Source organism: Corapipo altera, unplaced genomic scaffold (genome assembly GCF_003945725.1).
Source record: "Corapipo altera isolate COAL_440 unplaced genomic scaffold, ASM394572v1 70, whole genome shotgun sequence".
In the NCBI taxonomy this organism is placed as follows: domain Eukaryota; kingdom Metazoa; phylum Chordata; class Aves; order Passeriformes; family Pipridae; genus Corapipo; species Corapipo altera.
Genome location: NW_020884911.1, coordinates 2,678,851 through 2,698,973, shown reverse-complemented (window position 1 = coordinate 2,698,973; position 20,123 = coordinate 2,678,851). Strand labels below are relative to the sequence as shown.

Genomic DNA, 20,123 nt, shown 5'->3' with positions numbered 1-20,123 from the left:
GAAAAGCATGCAAATTACGGAAAGCTAATTTGCTCCAACAGCGACACCTCCCATGTAGTTGGGAGGTCTATTAGACCTAGTGTACTCTCCATTATTTGCATATTAATAGCACCTGCTGAAATACTTTGGGATTTACTTTTCCTGCCAGCAGAGGGACAAAACAAACAAAAAATTGATATAAAATTCCTTTCCTACAGATTTGATGAACAATAAACTATTTAGACTGTGTGAAGAATGCCAAATTAGTGAGAGGCAATGGGGTAGGACTGTGACACCACCTGGGATTTTCAGAGAAACTGGACTGCAAGTCTGCTTAAAAAAAATAAAAAAAAAATCCCAAACCAAAAAAACAAACAACAAAAAAGGCCTCTCTGGAAAGTGCTGGGTAATTTGAAATTGCTCACTTGGCTCAAGTCTGAAGAATGGAAAAGTTGAACTAAAGAAATCCAGACACTGCAGTAAGTAAAAAAAAAAAAAGAAAAACACGACAAAAAAAATCCTACACATCCACAAGCCCCAAAAGCAGAACCCCCCAAAGTGGACCTTGATTAAAAATCTACAAACCCCCAGGCTTTGATATTAGCCAGGCCTGCAAGGCCTAGTCTCCTGCACATAAAACAAAAAATAAATTAAAACCAGCTACAGTCTGAGATTTACTTAACAAGCCAACTTCCAGTCTCTGCTCATGACCACTGCTTCCCCTTCTGGCCCCCAAGCTATAAAAAAAGCCCCTTGTATATTCCTATAGCTCATCTTCCTCAGGGTGAGGGTGAGAGCAGCTTCCTTTCCACAGTAGCACATGGAAAAAGCTCCCTTTGCAGCTCCAGGCCGAGCCAGAGCCGCAGGCTGGATGTGTAACGTGTGCCTCTCTCTGCAGAGCGCAGTCAGGAAGCTGACCAGGGAGACAGGGACATTCCCCAGCACCTCTTTTTCCAAACAGGCAATTGGTATTCCTAAAGAAGCGCCAGCCATGTGCTCATGTTCCCTGCAAGAGTTACAAGGGGCCCGTATTTCTCCATATTCCCTCTGCTTTAATTCCCATTATGCACCCTCTTTTACATAGGCACGGAAAGGCCCACCAGAGTTAACTTACTGCTGGTGTGCCAAATTTCTTTAGCATTTTAACTACCTTCATATTCCCAAATGAAGGAGGCAATTGACTTTAAGTTAAAATGATTAAATTGTTCTGTACATATTCAAAAAGTAGTGAAAGGGAGTTTAATGCAGGACAACAAAGCACCAAAAAGTGCGGCAGCAGAGCCGACTCCGTCCCTTGGCACCGTGTGACCCGTGTGAGGGAATTGGGGAGAAGAAGGGATGTTACTGAAAAATATATTATTATTGGCCTCTTCTCTCTTCAGTACAAACAGAGCCCAACATGTCTTTCAGCTCTGCACAGCCAAGTGAGACCTATGAAAAACGTGCTCAGTGTCAATGGTAATTACCGGAGGAGGCAATCAAACATTACAGCAACGGGGACCCCTGAAATGCTGCACACAGACAACTCCCACCATGGCTGTCAACAAATGCTCATTCTCATTAATGTGTGTAACTCCGAAATGCTGCAGCACTGGTAGCTATTAGTATTAGCTGGTAGCTAATTAGTAGTAAGTAGTAGAACTAGTTAAAGTTGCAGGTTGGCAAGTGGATGCAAACCGGAGGGACTCAGCTCTGAGCTTGTGATCACTGTTGGTGATAATTTTCAGCATATATTTCCAGAGTCAAGAACCTCTAAATAGCTGGAAGGGAAAGGGGTGACCAGAACAATTGCTGGGAGGCCTCAGTGGGTCAGGGCACTGAGAAGCAAAGCTCCCTTCTTGTGTTTAAGGTACCAGCTCGAAACTGTTAAGAACTGAGCGTTGCTGTCATTCAGATGCCCTGTAAAATGGGTTTGTACTCCATTTCTAGAAGAGGATCTGCCTCCTTTAACTTTCCTATGTATCTGCTGTGGGCTGGTCATGGATCCCGTGCTTCAAGGATGGCAGGAGCAGGCATGGAGCCTCAGAAGGGGAACCTGGGATACAGCAGGGCCTGGAGACATGGCTGTTACTGCTGCCATGTCCATGGCTAAAAACATCCTGTGCTGCCTCTCAGCACTGCCCCAGCCTCTCTGTAAAGTGTTCTTCCAGTCACAGAGAGCCCTGTATTTGTAATGACAGCAATAAAAATAATAACAGTAATAATAATAAAAAAGCCACCCTAGAAAGCAAAACCCTATTATAATATTACCTATTATAACAAATTGGATGTTCCTTACCTGAAATTTCATGAGCAATTAGCAAACAGAATTATCCACAAACCTGTGTATGCCCTGTTATCCTTGCAGTGGTTTCAGCAACCACATTCCCAGCCTGCAGTTTGCTATCCAGCAGCTTCCAAACCACAGCTTTTTCTTCTTTCTTTTTTTTTGCATCATGAAGTTCATGGCAGCCAATGTTTTACCACCTGCACACCAGGGGAGAAAAAAAAGAAGGGAGGAGAGGATCAATATATACAGTATGTTTATATTCAGGAAGAGCATGTTGCAGAGTGGGGAGCTGTGATGTGTGTGTTGGCATTGTGTGGGAAAGGATCCTTAGTGGCACTGCAGCTGGAAAAATTAGTGGAAGATCAGGGGACTGTCCTCAGTGACAAACTTTCATCTGGCAAGTTACAATTCTGTCATAGGAAATGATACCTTAGACTGCAGCTAATTTGTGAATCCCAGAAAAGGTAGATCACTGATTCTTCATCAGGACTGCAGAACCTGATCTATAAAAATTTGGGCCTCAGCAGGAGGTTGTGTCTAAGTGTGATTTGCATTCCAATTCTTAGTGCACCACAACCTTCCTGCAGCACTATCACAATGGAAGTTTTTGGTCTCAGTGTGCTCAAAATACATATCAAAAAATAAAAAATCCTGGTACAATGGCAGCCAGTTGTTAATGGGAAGGAAAGTGGCATTTATGTTCAAATTGTTTCACGAAACAACATTACATCAGAGTCTTTCATCATTTTCTGGGGGATCGAGTCCCCTGACACCATCTTCGGGGACCTCATGTGGTGCTCATCACTATCATTCCACTTGCACAAACACCCCAGCCCTTTCAATTTTTATCTGCCCAGAACCCAGAATATGTTACATTATTTAGTTTTTGTTCTATATGAAGAATTTACAACAAATAAAAGCCATTTCCCTGAAAAAACAAGGCTGTGAGTGACAGTTAAGGGAATTTCAGACAGACCCCCTTTGCAGGAGGGGCAGCAGCTCTGCCATCCCTCCTGCTGACTGATGGCACAGCTCCAACTCATCCTACATGGAGCAGCCACCAGCACTGGCAATGATGGCATGATGCTCACTTGTTTCCCTAAAAACCTGTCTGGGTCAAGCTCTGAACCCCGTGTATGTGCTGGAGATGAATTATTCATAGGAACAGGAGGGTTTTCCTTCACTGTCGCTGAATCAGGGAGAGGGGTTTGCAGAGAGAGGTAAAAAAATCCACTCCTGACTCCTTTAGCCAAGGAAATGTTCCATGTCAAACCCTCACAGCCTCTTAACCCAGTGTCAACAGAGACAGGTCTTCATGCCCTTCCTGTGTGCTTGGGAAGCCAACTGAGTCAAGCTCTCTGAGAGGAATCCAGTGTGCAGAGCTGTCCACGGGCCAAGGAAGAGGGTTATTAATGTTCTGGCACAGCCCTGCTCCCTCTCCTTGCTGTTCATGGAGCCAGCTTTTGTCCTGAAGAGCTACACACGACCACGAATTCAAATTTACATTTATTTTTGCCATTTGATCCCTGTTTTCCTATGTGTAGAATATTACTGCCACTTACTCAGATATGGCTAAACTCAATGACCCTTTCCAGGGACACATTCTCCAGCTGATTAAATTTCCAGGCTCCAAACCTCAAAGCCCAAGTAAAGGGTGCAGGAGTGTGTCTGCCACATCAACATCCCAAGTGTGTTTCCAAGTTTCTTTCTGCTTTTGCTGTTGACAGGAGTTTTTAGTGACTCGAGCAGGTAGAGGCTGAATGCAGGGCATTTTTTTCTACCCATTTCAATCCCTCTCTCATTAGAGTGTTGCCATGTTGGGGCCCAGTGATTTGTTTCCCTGCACAGTGCTGCGAGCTGGCATTTGCAAGATTGCAGCACTTTGACTGTGAACTTTCATACCAGCTGCTCCCCTGTGACAAATGGAAATCAAAGCTCCACACTGAAGGTTGTGGCTCTTCTTGGAACACACTGAGTGAAGTGGGTTGTTCCATAAAGGAAAGGCCAAGCTTTGGGGAACTCCCTCCTGTATCCCAGTGCCTCTATTCAGAGACATTTATGGGGCGTGATTCTGCAATAAGACACTGACTCTCTGGGATTTCTGGCCTGGGACAATCGCTTACTTTTCAAAATGTTTGCTTTCACTCCACGGAGTGTCTGAGCCCAACAGGAATATTTCAGACTGAAAAAGAAATCTGGTCCTGAACTTCGTGCTAAAAATAAATAAACAAAAAAACCTTCACACAAATGCAAGATAAATAATTTTTTTTTTCTTTAAGGACACTTGTTAAGAGCACAGAAAGGAGTCAGAAGTATGGCTTTTACTGACTGCTCTGCAGCTCAACATCTCTGGCATTCAAAACATACAACTTCTGTGTTTGTACTACATTTCCCTAACAGCTTACATCGAGGCCAAACACACAGCGTTCTGCAAAGGTCCTCTAAAATAAGCTTATTTAAAAGAGCAAGGTCAATGCCCAACACATGTCAGATTCTGTGAGCAGAAATCAAAGAGTTCGGAGCAAATGGAATATGTCAGAACTCGGTGGATTTCCATGCCAGGCTCTTTTACCAAGTTCACTTTGCTGCTGCCAAAACCAGTAACAATCTCATCATATGGACTTCAGCTTTGGAAAAGTGTCTGAAAAAAACCCCAGTCTCTGTACATGGGCTACTTAGCTCAATAAATAAAACTAAGGCATAAATGTGTTTATCTGGACATGCTATTTATTGTCCCTCTAACTGTATTTTTCCTTTAATGGGACACACGCTGATTCCATGCTTCAGCCCTAGGCTCTATTAAAATCAAATTAAAAGCATTAGTAATGTAGTTAATTCCATTTATAACATGGCCATCAAGAGAAAAGAGAATATTAAAATAGGAAAAAAAATATAAATGGGATTTAATTTTTTTTTTTTAAAACATAGTTCCATTTTGATCTCTGCATTTTTTTTAATAAAAAAGGGAAAACTTTTTCCTCTGTTCAGATAAAGTAACTCTGCCTGGTCTTTTAAACCATATCTTGCAGACTGATATTTGTGATTTCAATTAAAATATGCTATTGTCACTTTAGCCTCCCTCTTTGGTATTTTAAATTGATCCTAATGGCTTTGCCTTAAGTGATTTGCGTCCCATAGTGAATCCCTGTCACTTACAGCACCTCCCACTACTGCCCTCCCGAATAATCACTACCAGATAATCGCTCCTTCCCCCTTCTCCCAGCGTTATTCCCGCTTCCCCCCCGACTCCACATGCTGGTACTGGCTGCGAAGTATTTGCTCTTTACCATCTTTAACATATGGCTTGTTGCTCTGGCACACAACAGTCAAGGATTTAAAAGAAGGATAAAAGCTGCATGAAAAAGCCAATCTGGTGGCTCTGGAGTTAAGGCTTGTGTGTCTCCGGCCTGTTTTCCAGAGGGTGAGGAGGAAGGGGATTGGGTTGGGATTACCACGCCTCCAGCACTGTACTCACAGTGTAGATCCTGGCAGGTGCTCACACGGCCCAGGTCCACTTGCTGCTTCCTAACAGAGCTCTGTGAGATGGACACCATCAGAGGAGAACCTGTTTAGGAAAGCAAAATTCCCAATGGAGACTTCCCACCATCAGCAGAGCCCCTCAGGTTTTGGCTGGGAGCTGCCCCTGCCCTGTCCCTCCACATCCCAACCCTTGCACACCCTGGTGTGCACAGGGAACCATGAGCCTTCTCCTCCTCAGAGGAGGGTCCTTCTCCTTTGCCTTTCATGGATCTCATTATTAATTGAAGAATCATTTAGTTTGCATAATTGTCCTCTGCCATACATAATTCCAACCTTTCTCTTTAAATTGGCTTATTAAACTAAATACAGTCTTCTGGTTTTGGTGGCTCCAGCTATCAAAGCTTCTAGATGGACAGTCAAGCTGATGTGGAGAAAAAACCAAACTAATAATATTAGGAAGCATCTTTTTATGTACATTTATGAGATCTACCAGCAGGTGACTCCATTCTAAAATATCTGTTTTTTCATAGAATAAAATGCTTTCTTTCCTACACCCTGATCATCATCATAATGCCCCACTCTGAAAAAAAACCAGTGTTAAATAAATAGCACTTTCACTTAAGCTATGAACTATTTCTTTCTGAATAACACATGAAATTGAATTAGAGAGATTCGGTGATTTCCAGAGCAGCCTGATCTGTTCCTGTCTAATCAGACCTGATTAATTCAAAACAAACTGCAAACCTCAGTTTTATTTTGCTTTAAAAACTTGAGATCAACAACAAGTCAGCAGTATGTAGATATCACAGAAGCAGTTAACACAGAAAGCCTACAGACACCGACTCTCATAGAGTCAAACGGATGTGATTAAACATTTGGCATCATTTATTAATATTTTATATATTCAAATATATACAGAGCAGATAGGACCAGTCAGAGGGATGCTCTTCACCGGGGACAATTATATTTATGCCTAAGAACAGGAGATCCAGCTTAGGTGTCAAAGGGTGTTTCTTCAAAACAGAAAAGTTATTAACAAATCATAGGGTTATGTGGGAGGGTTTGTAACACAGAACTGCACTAAACCATGCAATGATCTACACACACAGTCTAAGTGTTCGTGTGGTACTGAGCACAGTAGAATAAATTAAGTAAGATAAAACAAAACAAAACAACCTCACAAATGCAAGACTGCAAATGCAAAACAGACAGCCGTGCAAGGGGTATTTCAGAGACATACTGAGCCACTATTCCTGTGGAACGTGGGCTCAGAGAGGCTCCCAGACCTGACCAGTCTAATCCACATCAGCGGGGCAGACGCGGGGTCGGGAGGCTGACTGTGGACTTGGGCGCTTGGCACAGCTGTTTTCCTTAGGTGCAATCCGCTTGTCACTAGTGGTGGCACTCTGCCTTTGCTGTATGGCAGCATATGTGCTTGCCACGTTGGGGACCCATTATATCTCCTTCCTCTGCAGCCACTTCCCTTCCCTTCTCGTTAGCTGCATGTCCATATATTCTTCCCTGCTCTCCCACCACATCGCAGTGCCAGCTCTTTGCCCCCTCTGCTTGCTCTGCTGACTGCACACACTGCCTGTGCCAGGGACAAGCTTCCCATATTCCAGCCATCTGGAGATGGGGCAGAATTTTGATATACATTGCCAAATTTGCATATACATATGCACATGTGTGTGTGTGTGTATCTCTACATGTACATACAGACATGCTCTATAAGAAATCATATCTATTCCATCTCTAAAACACTCACCTGTTCAGAAATAGTTTTGCTACCAGGGAGAGCACACAGAGACAAAGTTGAAGAACAGCCAAGGAAATCTTTCAAACGTGGTGAAAACCCAAACTAAAAGCAAAGGTGGAAAAAAGGGAGGGGATGGGCTATACATTCACGTTTCAGCCTCTGCAATTAAAAGCCTAGTTACTGCACTAGCACAGACCCATTAGTAAATGCTGATATATTGGCTTGCAGATGAAGCAGTACCTGACTGCCTGCCCAAAGAGGCACTTAAATGTTTCCGCTTGCTTTGTACACACAGGACTGACTGCAGGACTCATTTTTGCTCAGTGTTGGGTCACCGCATACGACAACAACAGTTAAGAAGAAATTTGGTTGATGTCTCATTTCGAGGGGCTCTAGTACTGCCAGCCTCCTGACTCCAGGTACACACAGTTTCCTACCAGGATGCTGGGACACAGGTACAGGGGAAAACATCTCCAGTGTGGAGAGATGAGCTTGCCCAGGTGAGTTCCCACTAAGCAGTGGGAATCCCATGGAGAGTCTTCCTCGGGTTCCCTGCAGGTGTGGGTGTGTAGCCAGTAAAGGAACACTGAGCTTCAGATAAAGGAGCTTTTCACTCTTTTAAAGAATATTAAAAATGCAGCAGGTTCTGATTCCCATTTATACAGCTATAAAGATGTCCTTGATTACTGAAATTCAGATGAGGTCAGATTTCCTTCTCATCCCCCTCCAAACCAGAGCATCCCAGGGTTTGGGAGCTTCACACCTGAAGCCAGTCCAGTGGAGATGCCTCTGGGAAATGCAGACCCACATTCAGCTTTTCATTTCCACATACATGAGCAAGTTAAAATCAAAATTTCCACTCATAATAAACCTCCAGCCTCCAAACTCTAATTAAACAGGTTTTAAAAAATGACAACAAAACAGCAAACAACTACTGAGCTTTGATCTGCTGCTTTTTTCATTAAATTTATCTTTAAGTATTTTCTAAACCTCTCATCCCAAGGAAGCAATCACAAAAACCCATTAGGGTTATTTTTATACAATGGCAAGAACATTGCATTACCTTCCTGCTGTAGTTCCTGTCTAGGTAACCGACACAGCCAAACCTGGATCTGCATGTCCTATGCACCTGCTGGTTTTAAATGCTACTCCAAGGCAGCAGTTGGGAAAACAATGTTCCAGCTGTGGCCTGGGTGGGCTCATCTCAGGGAGCGCCGTTCCTCCCGGCAGCTGCTCTCAGCAGCTCTATCCCTCACCTCATGATTGCCTTGTTCAGCAACAGGTCAGCCCAGCACAATCCCTCACCTACTTCCAGGCTCCCTAAGTACCAGTGACAGAGGATGAACCATCTCTGGCTTTCTCTGCAGCCCCACTACATTAATGAACACATTACACAAAAAATTGCTGCCGACAACTAAATCCTTTCATAAATCATGCTGCTTTTGAACATGTCCCTCCATTCTCCCACCCTCTTACACATAAACAGGGAGAAGGTTTAGGAAAACCAAAAAAATCAGGGTTAATTTTGGTCTTTCCTCTGAGGCAACTATTCGTGGATCAGCTCAGGAAATCAGTCTGCTCACTTTGGGATGCACTTTTGAGGCAGTTGACTGAACAGAGAGAGAGAGAGAGAGAGAGAGAGACCATCCATAGATAAACCAGAGGCAGGTTTTCCATTGGTACCTGTTGCTGCAGGAAAAGTCACAGCTGGGTCAGGAGAGGTGAAAGGATGGAAAATGCCTGTCCATTTAACATAAATAGTTACACCATGCACATACATTTCGTGCCATCTCGCTGCCCTCAGAACCCTCAGGAATGTTAAGTAGGTAGGGGGCCCCTCTGAGCAGGGAGATGTCCATAGCTCAGGGCAACACTCCCAAAAAACAGCCTGTGGGGCTAAGAAGGTTTTGCAAGCAACAAACATGTGATGGACTTTTTATTCACGGCCATCCCGGACAGAGCAGCTGATCCTCAGCACGGCAGCGGGGACAAGGTACGCAGAGGTTGTGCAGGTCCCACCCAAGGGGGAATTAGGTGAGGATGCTGAGCTTTGCTTTGCTTTGCTCCACCTTCTGAACAGAAAGGTTCTACTTCTTGGATGAATTTTTGTTCAGCAGCCCCCAGCCACACCATGGGAGCAAAAACTTTGAAACCTCCTGGTTGAGGAGCCTGGCACTAAAGCTCCAACCTGTGACCCGGGTCGAGGTTTTATCAGCCGTCAAGAAACAGCTCTTGTAGTACATGAATGGCCAACTCAACTGCTTGGAGAAAGGAGCTGATTCAGGCTGCCAGTATTGGCTCTTACACAGATAATAAACTAGACTGGCCTTTCTCCTGACATCACACTTCAATCAAAAACTTTCTCGCAAAATGTCACTTTCAAAGTTGCAGCTTTAAAAAAAAAAAAAAAAAAAAAAAAAAAAAGAAAAAAAACTCTTTATAAAAAATTCATGGCCACAATGATCTGATAATGCAGCTTTCTGATACCAGCAGATGTTTTGTCTAACATGTTCCCTGAAGCTGTACTCTGTGCCTTCATATCTTTCATTTCCAGTTGCTATCTGCTGACTGTGGGATGTCATGTACGTACCCTATAGCGATGCACAGCAATTCGCATCTCACACCGCCGTGCGTAATGAGCTTCACAAGATGCTTGTCGCAATAACTCCGCACTTCCCCAACCATATGGAACACAACACTCCAAAGCCCACAGACACTTTTTTTTATTACAGTTCAGATCCTTAAAACATAATCTGTGTGATGTCTAGTGAATGTACGTGAAGAGCTGCTGAAAACAAAGTTAACACTTGTTCACATCATCTGTTACAAATGTCCAATTTGGGACAATAAATTTCCTCGGAACCTGTTCTTTTGCTGACTCGTTGCTTTATCTTTTTTCTCTTTCTCTCACGTCGTTTTTTTTATGAACTATGCATATGTATTAAATGGGATTTGTTGTCCCTAGATACCAATTTGCATAAAGTGCAAGCCATCATTGGTTGGAGAGAAGCAAATTACTTCTCCAGCAAGATCACACTTCTTTTTTTTTTTTCTTTTTCCTTTTTTTTTTTTTTAATTTTAACAAACCGCAGGCAGAGGCTGTTAACAGCACTTAGCCAGATATGCAAAGTATCACTTTTCTCAAAAGCAGCTTGATCAATGAGCAAAAAAAAAAAAAAGAAGAAAGGGAAGGTATTATTCAGTTAAGTACAATGCAGAAATGTCCCAAGACTGAAGCTGGTCACCTGTAACTTGAGCTGCCTGATTCCCAGTTAAATACAATCCCAGTATGGCTTAGCACTTGGGACACAAAGCAAAACAGCCTGATTGAGCAGAGCCTCTCAGGATCACCATTCCCATTGTCCCCAGCGTGTTCCTGTAAGTCCCAAGTGGTTATTCCACATGTTGCTCAGCTCCCTCACTCATTCCTTGCTTGCTCATTCCTGTCCCCACACATTTATTCACCTTGGGCACTCCTGAAGGGCTTGAAATGCCTGTATAAGTGCAGGGAGGCTCTCTGATGCCCTCCTCTAATTTTCCTGGCTCCCTGGCGCAGGGATGCTCCACAGGATGGCAGCTGCCATCCTAGCAGGCTTTGGACAAGTGCAATCTCCTTGTTTTCCTCGTGCTCCTCGTTATGCACACCTGGGACATGTTGGCAAGAGCCTTGGCTGGAAGATTGTGACAGATTCCCAGGTTCAGAGCAGCCCTGCATGAGCCCTCTGCTTCTGGGGAGGAGGAGAGACAGAGCAGGGGATTTTACAAATTCCTCAAGAATCAGATTATCTGAGCAGAGCTGTGATGCACAGGCTGATGTACAAGTGCACCAGCCCACCACTAAAAGGATTTGCAAGCCATGAGCCAGGCTCAGTTAAGAAGTGTGAGATAGCAAAATCACTGAAGGGAACAAATCAGCAAGGATGCTGAGCTGCCAAGTTTCCAACCAGGTCTGAACTTCCCAAGAATTTAGTGCTGGGACATTGCTGGGGGTGCTGGGGAGAAGGGGTCCTCTTTAAAGATAATCCTTTCTTCTCTTGAGCTCTCTAAAAATGACTGCAGGATCTGCCTCTCCCTAAACATTCCCTCAGAATTCAATCTCAAATCCATCAATATGATGTGTTTGGATTATTTTACTTCTGAATTTAATGGACAGATGATGCTTTCTTAAGAATGGTTTCTGGGATCACACATAACATTAGTAATTGATTGCAGACACAGGACAGTTAATCTGGGCAAAGGTGAGGACTTGATGCTGAGATGTCTTTCAGGGAGGTGTGGGTGCCAAAAGAACAAGGAAGGGCCCAGAGTGAGTCAATTCTCAAGAAATAGTCTGTATTTTCCTGCATCTATCCAAAGACACACAAATACCCACAGATTTTACGCCGTGTGGTGATTCAAAGGTGGAAAAAATAGTTTCTGTCTGCAGAAATATTGGCAACTTCCTGCAGCTTTTGCAAAAAAGGCAAAAATGCCCCAATTTCACACATCTCTCCTATTAACGTTTGCTGCTTTGTTTCCCTATTTATATTTGTCACATTTAAAAGGAGTAAAATAGAATTTAAAAGAAGATCCTGACTCCCAAATGAGCATGGAAGCGCAAAGAAGTCATGCAAAGATTATGAGAAAAACTCACAGGAGGGAATTAAGTGGAGGCTTTGAAAATGGGGCGCTTTTTTTGTAACCAAGGGCACTGTCACTGTTACCCAACAGGACTGCTGTGGGACTGGGTGAGTCCTGTTTGGGACACCCTCTCTCAGACAGGGAGAAGCACATGGAGCTCGTCTCCCTAAATCTGCAGCTTTGAAAGGCGGGAAGGATCAACAACGTTCTCTCTGAGGCTTCTCTCGCTTGAAATGCCTGGCACGCTCACCTGGCAGTGCAAAGAGGCCATGCCTGGGTGCCTTGGTACAGGTGCATCTGCAGCCCCATCCCTCTGGAGACAGACATATCCAAAGAAATCCACTGCTGAGCTCATCCCAACGCCGCGGATGAGACCCAGCTGTACAGTAGGCGCCAGATAACATGCAATCATGGTCTCCCACTGCAGCAAATTCTACATAAACCCAGGCCTTTGAAAGAGCAGTAGTAAAAAAAAAAACAATGTGTTTTTCTCATTCCTTATCTGTACCTACTCCATTTTACCTGAGGCTCACTATTAGCTCAGCTGGTGATGTCACTTACTTCACTGGAACCTGTTATCAGGAAAGATTTCTCCCAGGATTTTCTGTTTTGCCGGCGTTGCTCTTTGTGCAACGTTGTATTTCATTCCATTAGATAAAGGGTTAAGTAATTCACGTTTTACCCATATAGACTAAGTTATACTCCCTGTGGGTTGCTGGCTTCCTATTGGCTGGAACAATGACCTTGGAAACAGACAAAAATGATGCATTGTTGCAATAAATATTATAGCTTGCACCTGTTTCTAATTAAGTCTGCCAAACAATTTCAGAGATACTGAAAAGAGAAATGTGTTGGCTTCTAATCGGGTGTTCTTTGCTGTTTGATCTGGATTTTTCAGCCCCCCGCATGACCTCGCCTTCTTGGTTCTTGTTTTTCTTTTTCTTTTCAGACTTGCAGAAAGCAGTAGATTGAAAGGCGGCTTCTGAAAGAGGGGCATCTCTGCCTAAAATCAATTGTAACTAAAAACCTGAAAATTGATGGATTTACACCAAGGCTGAAAGCAGTTTATGGCTGGAGACCTCAGAAATCTCCAGTATGGATTACTGCTTTTATAGGTCTGTTCTGGTCTTCTCCTTTTCCTTCACCTCCTCCTTCTCCTCGCTTTTAAACTTGAGAGCTCAAAACAATCTCTAGCAATTTTCAGTCAGGATCAGGCTGACTGGGAAGCAGGAGGTTTTTGCAACTGGACTTCAACATGTTGGAGAAATAACTGAGGAAAAGTTTTCCTGCTACCGCTCACCAAAGAAATGTAAAGGGAGCAGTGGTCACCTTCCTCTTCCAGAGTTAGCGATACCTTGGGAAGACTCTGGCAGTCGTTGCTGTCAGAGCAGGGGCTTTAGGACAGGCTTTAGGAAGAGAGCACTGAGGCTTCACAGGTCGTGGTTTGCAGTTCAGCATCACACTTTCCACTCACTGTATCAATTCTGAAGTTCATCTCCCACTGAAAGTGTTCCTTGGTGCCTCATTCCTTGCACACTGACCTCCCCAGGCCGTGCAGCCTGCATGGATTTAATGCCTGCTCTATGATCCAGCTCCATGGACAAATGCAAACATATGTGGCAAATGCTGACAGTTTTCTCCAACATAAGAAGTCAAGAAATAAGGAATTACTGTTATCTCCATTTCCTAAATGGGGACTGGAAGCCACAGCTCAGCCAACACTTCTGGCTGTCAATGACAGAAGCAGCCCAGTCCCTTCGGTCCCTGTGGGGTCCCTTTTCTCACGCTGGGATAAGCATTTGTGCATCTGTATTTTGGAACTGATTGAGGAACTTATCCATCTGAAAACTAATCCAGGGAGGGGAAAAAAAAAAAAAAAAAGAGTTTTTATTTCAGCCACATCAACTTCCTGATTTTGGTTTGAATGCAGCCCAGCAGGACGGGACTGAGCAGCTACGACGGTGGGAGTGGAATGCAAGGATTTTGGATGGAATTACATGAAATCACAGAAGAAATATGACATCAAGAAGACAATGTAGGTCTCCAGAATGCACAGATGCCTTTCTCTGTTGTAAATGCCATCCCCTCACAATCTAGCAGAGGTTTGCTGGCTGTCTACCACTGCTCTGAGCCACCCAAGGTTTATCCTGTGTAGACAACATATCTCAGGAGTGTTGTGTTTGGTGGAATTAAATGACCCTCTGCCCAGTCAAAAGTTAATTATTTGGGGGTGGAGGTTGCAGGGGGATTATTTCAGCAGCCACACTAATGAAGGTGGGATCAGACAGGTTAAAAATAAGTGTAGACACAAGGAAGACATGGGAAGGGAAAAAAACAGCTTAACCTATGCAGTGGGACGATGGCCTGCATCACTATTATGGCAAGAGTTTTGTTCAGGAGGAGAGACAGAACTACAGAGATATTTTGCAGGGTTAGCACGTCTTCCTCTGTCTGATACACTCCCTGTTTCCCACTTTTCCCTCGATGGCAGGTAATAAAATGCCTGCTGGTACCCCCCATGACTAGAGGTACCCGGAGTGGTTCAGCCCATCGTGAGTGCTGTGCCAATCATTTAACAATTCCCACAGCTGCCTTTGTGAGAAGCCTCTCTCTTAAGCCTCTGGTTTAAGAATTTAGAGTAATCATGTAAAAATGATACCCCTGTGCTCTATGATCCGCTGAATCTCACTAATGCCGGATCCCAGAAGAGGGCTTATTAATGAAAAGATGCAATGCCTCTCTCTCTGCTCGTGTTTCACATGAATATCTCTCATGGATTCGGCAGTAAACCGTACTGCTGATAAAGTGGGTATAATGAACCTCCGTGCTCCACGAGAAGGAAATCTCGGACTGATGGAATAGTTACCTGCTCCACTTCCCAGCACAATGGCAGGCTCGGCAGGGACAAGGAGAAGCACTCGGCTGCCACGGGAATAGCGGTGCAGGCTCCCAAATCCTGGGCCTGCTTTGCAAGCGATGCCTTCGGCTGTGTGAAAAGATCAAGAGTTTGGAAGGGAGCGGTTCGTAATTAGCTGAGAGAAATGAAATTATGCTTTGCTGTAAATCACCGAGTCAACAGACGGAAGGAGGTTTTTAAAGGGACAGCAGCACCTTGAGGCTACTCTGTGTCCTTTCAACATCACACAGTAGTCAAAAACCCAGCTGGCTCTCGCCAGTTGGCCAGATTTTCAGCAAGGACGAGCACCAAGTGTTCTGCAAACAGCAGGATCCCGCCACTTCCAGCCCCTGACATCTAATTTTCAAATACTTTCAAGTACTGCCTCTGTCCTCAAGCTCCCCTGTTAACGGCAGCAGGTTTTGTCATCAAGAATTTCAGATTGTTATAAATCCTTCTGCTGTAGCAAAAACAAGCAAATGATGGAAAATCTCCACACTAACAAAAAGAGAGGCAGCTTCCATGTCTATCCATGGGAAGAGAAAGCAAGTGACTACCCAGAAAGCAGTGTGAGGCAAAGAAAAGGAACAGGTAAAATACTGTAGGCAGCAGTGCAGTCAGGTTCTATATTTCTCTGAGGCCCTCTGTGATTTATGATTTCCATTAAAAGAAACACATGCCTTACAAATTACCCCTAATCTCAGCATCAGTAGGATAGCACAGGGCAAGCAACAAGAGCCTGGAAGGTGTCACTCAGGAGTATCCCAAAACGACAACAGAGACCAATTTTGAGTCCAACAACCAGACTGTATCTGCTCGGTGTATCTCTGATACCTGGATCACCTTTACAGAGCCAGCCCCACGTAGCCAAGTCCAAACCTCTGTGAGGCTCCAATCTGAATACAGAAAATTATCACAGAGATGACAGCACTGCAGGGTGACTATAATCCCATCTCAAACACTGGTTGTTATCCTCTGCATGTCTGTTCACTGATTTACCAATCTGTGGAAAAGTTAGCACAGTCCCTCACTTCCAGGGGATTCTCTGGTTAGAGGGAATTCAAACACCCTGAAACTCTGTGAAACCTTAAACCTTCGTGTGAGCAGCTTGGGTATAACTCCCCATGTTATTAATACCTAAATGCCCCATATGTTGTCTTTAGAGAGGAAGGCAGTCCCATCACCTTTATGTGTGTGCTTTCTTCCCTTGGCTTTTACATTTCTTCCACACGCAGAATGTACTTAACTCGCTGCTTATTGAATGAAGGATTAGTATTATTTTCCTTCCTCCGGTGAACTTTGTTTCACTTCATCCTGCATATATTTTGCTAGGCTGTGTTTTCCTGCCAGCACACCACTGTTCAGCAAACCACCGTACTTAAGGCCAGCCAGCTAACACAGTGATCCCTTTTTACTCACGAGGAGTGTTTCCATAATCATGGCTGTGCTCGTGGGATGAATGACAGCTTACACCAAGGAGCACGGAACGCACTTCCAGAAGCTCTGCCGAGCTGGGACGCAACTAAAGCAGCTTCAAACTGCCAAGACACTTGAAACATCCAGGGGAAGACACGGTTTGAAATGGAGCCTGCTACTTAGCTCCTCTGCTGGCATGAATGTTGACCAGGGACTTCTCCATCCTCCCTTTTCTGTGCTGCTCTATCTCATGTTGAGCTGGACTGGGAGCGCTTGGAAAAATGCCCAGCTTTGGGCCCCGTAAAAATTAGTATAAAACAAACAGGTAACAAATTTGCAGTGGCTCTGTAGGAGGTTTACAGTCTCTTTTCTTTTGTTGGGAAGATTGGTTATGTTGCCCAGTAGGAAAGCAAGTGGAAAAGAAGGGTTTCTTTACAACTCACTGTGCTCTTGGAAAAATGGATTGGGAGTTCCTGTTCGCATCAGTGCAGCAATGCAGACCTCTCTGGTGGAAGTATTTTCTTTTTTTGGTGGAATTATACCTCAAGTCCTGCTAGGTAGTTACTCTCTTTGTTCCTGTGAGCCAAGCTAGTTGCAAGATCATGCTATGCCATGCTTATAACCTCGCACTAAAGAGATTACAAAGGGGGCAAAATACCCTAGAGGGTTCCCCTTTATCAGAACCTTCCCTGTCAGTTTGCCTTCTCATTTCCTGAGCTCTTGTCTGATTATTAGTGTACTGACAGAATAAAAATAACCTCATATTCCTACATGAATCATAAATAAAACCCTTTTATTTCATCAAAGAGGTTGGCAGGTTTATAGTCCTTTGCAATGCATGCACAATGTGAATGACATACCTTTAATTTTGCTGACAAGCTTGTCGGGGTCCTAATGAAAAAGAGTGAAAAGTGGGTGACTTCTCTAAAGGTTTAGCAGTTGCTTTTTGGTGAGGATATATATTTCACCTTGCCACTGTAATCAAGGACCCAACTGATCTTGGTAATGAACTCTTCAATTACAGTCCACTCCTAACTCTTCAAGAATGCCAAGGCAACAATGCCACAGTGATTATTGCTGATATTACAGATTAAAGCAACCTGGGGGAAAAAAGGAGGGGGAAAATAGAAAAGAAAACCTGAGCAGTGTCCTTGCTACGAGCTCCAGGTATCAGGGTACATCAGCAGTGATCCAAAGAGCGATCAAATTCCAGATTTTGGACAGCTAGATTTTATATCCCTGTTGTACACCAGGCAGCAATTAAACCACCATTCCCACCTGGGTTTTGACAGCATGTGTTCCTCCCCATTTGTTCAACCCGACACTTTGCTGTTAGAGACCAGTATCCAGAATGGTAGAGGTTATCTTGGGACAGCCCCATGGAAAGGAAAAGAATGAGCAGAGTATTTCTTTTGGTGTCTCTGACAAGCAAGCTCCCTGATAAAGGTCTCACAAAGGAACACAGAAAACAGGCACGGGACAAACAATCAGAAAATCTTTCCTATTTCCAGTCTATGAGAGAGCAGAAAGGTTAACTGCTTGCACAGAGGGAGGCAAACAGTTAAAAATACATATTTTTAGCAGTATTGAGAGTTCTTTCCCCTTCTCCAACACATCCTTTCTTATTTCCACTTTCATTTTATGTCTAATTTGCTTATGTAAAAGTCATGAAGAACACTGGCCCCTTAGTTTGCTTACTGACCACAAACAAATCATCAAAGCCATGAGCCTTTTCCCTTTCCTAAAAGGATTCCTGCTTTTTTTGAAAATGTCCCAGGTGTTCACTTAATAATTCTGAAAGAAATTAAGGGAACAGGACAACTTTATTTGATCTCTTGGAGCTTAACCTTCTTTTTTGGTGGCAATTCCTGTCTTTAGCAACACCTCATCAGAGAAAGTCTGGGATTTGGCAAGTTGTCCCAGCCTGTTTGCTGCGGGCTTTTTTTTGCCTTTTTATTTTTATTTTTGGTTTTTTGTTTGTTTGGTTTGGTTTTTTGTTTTGTTTTGGCTTTGGTGGGGGTTTAGAGGTGGAACTTCAAAGAGGGAAAATGAGAGGGACATAACTAAGGTCATCTGACTGGAGAAAAAAGCAGAGGTAGCGTGTGCAGGATTGTGTGTACGTGGGGATATGGGGCAGAAAAAAGGAAAATAAACCATGGACACTGGATTCCAGATTGCTATCTTGTCAGGACTTTACAAGATTCCAGAGCTGCACTTTTAATTTTCATTACTTTCCATCTTCCTTTGATAAGCTCAGAAGCAGTATCTAATTTTATTAGGAGCTTTTCATCAAACGTGGATATCTTCCTTCCTCCAGGGATTCCCCAGCCACAAAAACATCAGGTTCTGTGAAACATTAGCTAATCCCAGTTAGAGTTACTTGACCCTATCAAGCTAAGAAATAAATTTTACTCTTCATGAGAGTCCTACTGTTTACACTCCAGACAAAATTCTTAGATCTCAACGTTTTCAGAGGAAAAACATATTTCATAACGCCAGAAAACTGGCCTTAAGGACCTGGGCCATACAAACCTGAAACTGTTTCTCGTTTCAAATTAAATATGTTGACAGACTTCCTCCTGACTGTGGCTGACACCAGGGCCTGGTTTTCTTGGCATGAGATCCAAAGGGGTGACAGGAGGAGCCATCACTGGCAGCACCCAGTCCCATCCACGAGGCTCCCTCCTTCCCGCATGGCTGCACAGGGAGCGACACTGCCCAGAGCCAGAGCACTTCTCCTGCTCAGTGCAGTGCTCAGAGGGGAAAGGGAATGTGGTTTGTACTTCCTTAGTGCCTTGCTCAACCAGCACAACCCCAGTGCTTTGGAAAACAGGGGACCAGGTACTCTGGCTGTTGTGCTGTCACTCGTTCAGCTGCTTGCAATGTAAGGGCTTGCTAGAAAAGGTTAAGAAAAGACTCATATGCTCCAAAATTATCAGTTTGTTATCACTATTAATAATACTTTATAGTACTTAACATGCTACTTTTCATCTTCAAAGCACTTTGCAAATATTAATTAATCCTCACAATCTGCCTGGGGGTAAGCAAATGCTGCTGCTCCCAGCAGCTGAGTCACAGGGTTCACTGACTTGCCCCTTCACATCCTGCTCTGATGCTCAAAATATCTAAAGATGCCGTTTCCCATCCTCTTAGATGGGATGGTGGATGTGCACCACTCTTGTACATCAGATACTTTCTTACAGGGCTGACTTGATCCGATAACTGCAGCTCCAGCTGCTTGGACAGGCTGCAGTTTGCTCCCTTCGCACGTGTTTCTGCATTGATGCAAGAGGTGGGCAATTACCACTGGGCAATTAAAGGACTGGGTTCATGGAGGAGCTCCTGGCTGATTCCTAAAACTACCTCCCAAACTCTGCTTTGCAGTGGAGGGCTGTGCCTGTGTGCACAGAAAATGATCAGAGAGCCACAGCTTAAAGAAGCAGCAGATTTCTTTAAAGATTTAACAGACCACCATCACTGGAGACATAACCAGAAGGAAGTGTTTCACTGAAAGCAGCCTGTGTTTGTGTGGACTGATTAGCCTAATGTTTCGTTTTTTTCTTCACTTGTGGGCTGAGCTTGTTTTGTTTTCAAACAACTTGCAACACTTCCAGCACCAACAACCAAATGAAGGTTTAGGGGAAAGGAGGACAGGCCCATGATGTGGCTTTATTTGTCCATGCTTCTTTGAGTTGGTAAATCACACT

At 43.9% G+C, this 20,123-nt stretch overlaps 2 long non-coding RNA genes across 2 annotated transcripts in view; one reads left to right on the top strand and one right to left on the bottom strand.

Annotated features, from left to right (window-relative positions):
- LOC113952075 overlaps positions 1–17,365 on the top strand; it is a 155,126-nt gene extending 137,761 nt beyond the window's left edge. The window contains exons 14-15 of the long non-coding RNA XR_003529370.1: positions 7,780–7,903; positions 13,054–17,365. This is a non-coding gene — a long non-coding RNA (uncharacterized LOC113952075). The remainder of the gene's footprint in view (positions 1–7,779; positions 7,904–13,053) is intronic.
- Positions 4,138–20,123, bottom strand: part of LOC113952078 — a 29,545-nt gene continuing 13,559 nt past the window's right edge. Inside the window, exons 2-3 of the long non-coding RNA XR_003529373.1 lie at positions 5,724–5,813; positions 4,138–4,461 (exon numbers count right to left, since the gene is read on the bottom strand). This is a non-coding gene — a long non-coding RNA (uncharacterized LOC113952078). The remainder of the gene's footprint in view (positions 4,462–5,723; positions 5,814–20,123) is intronic.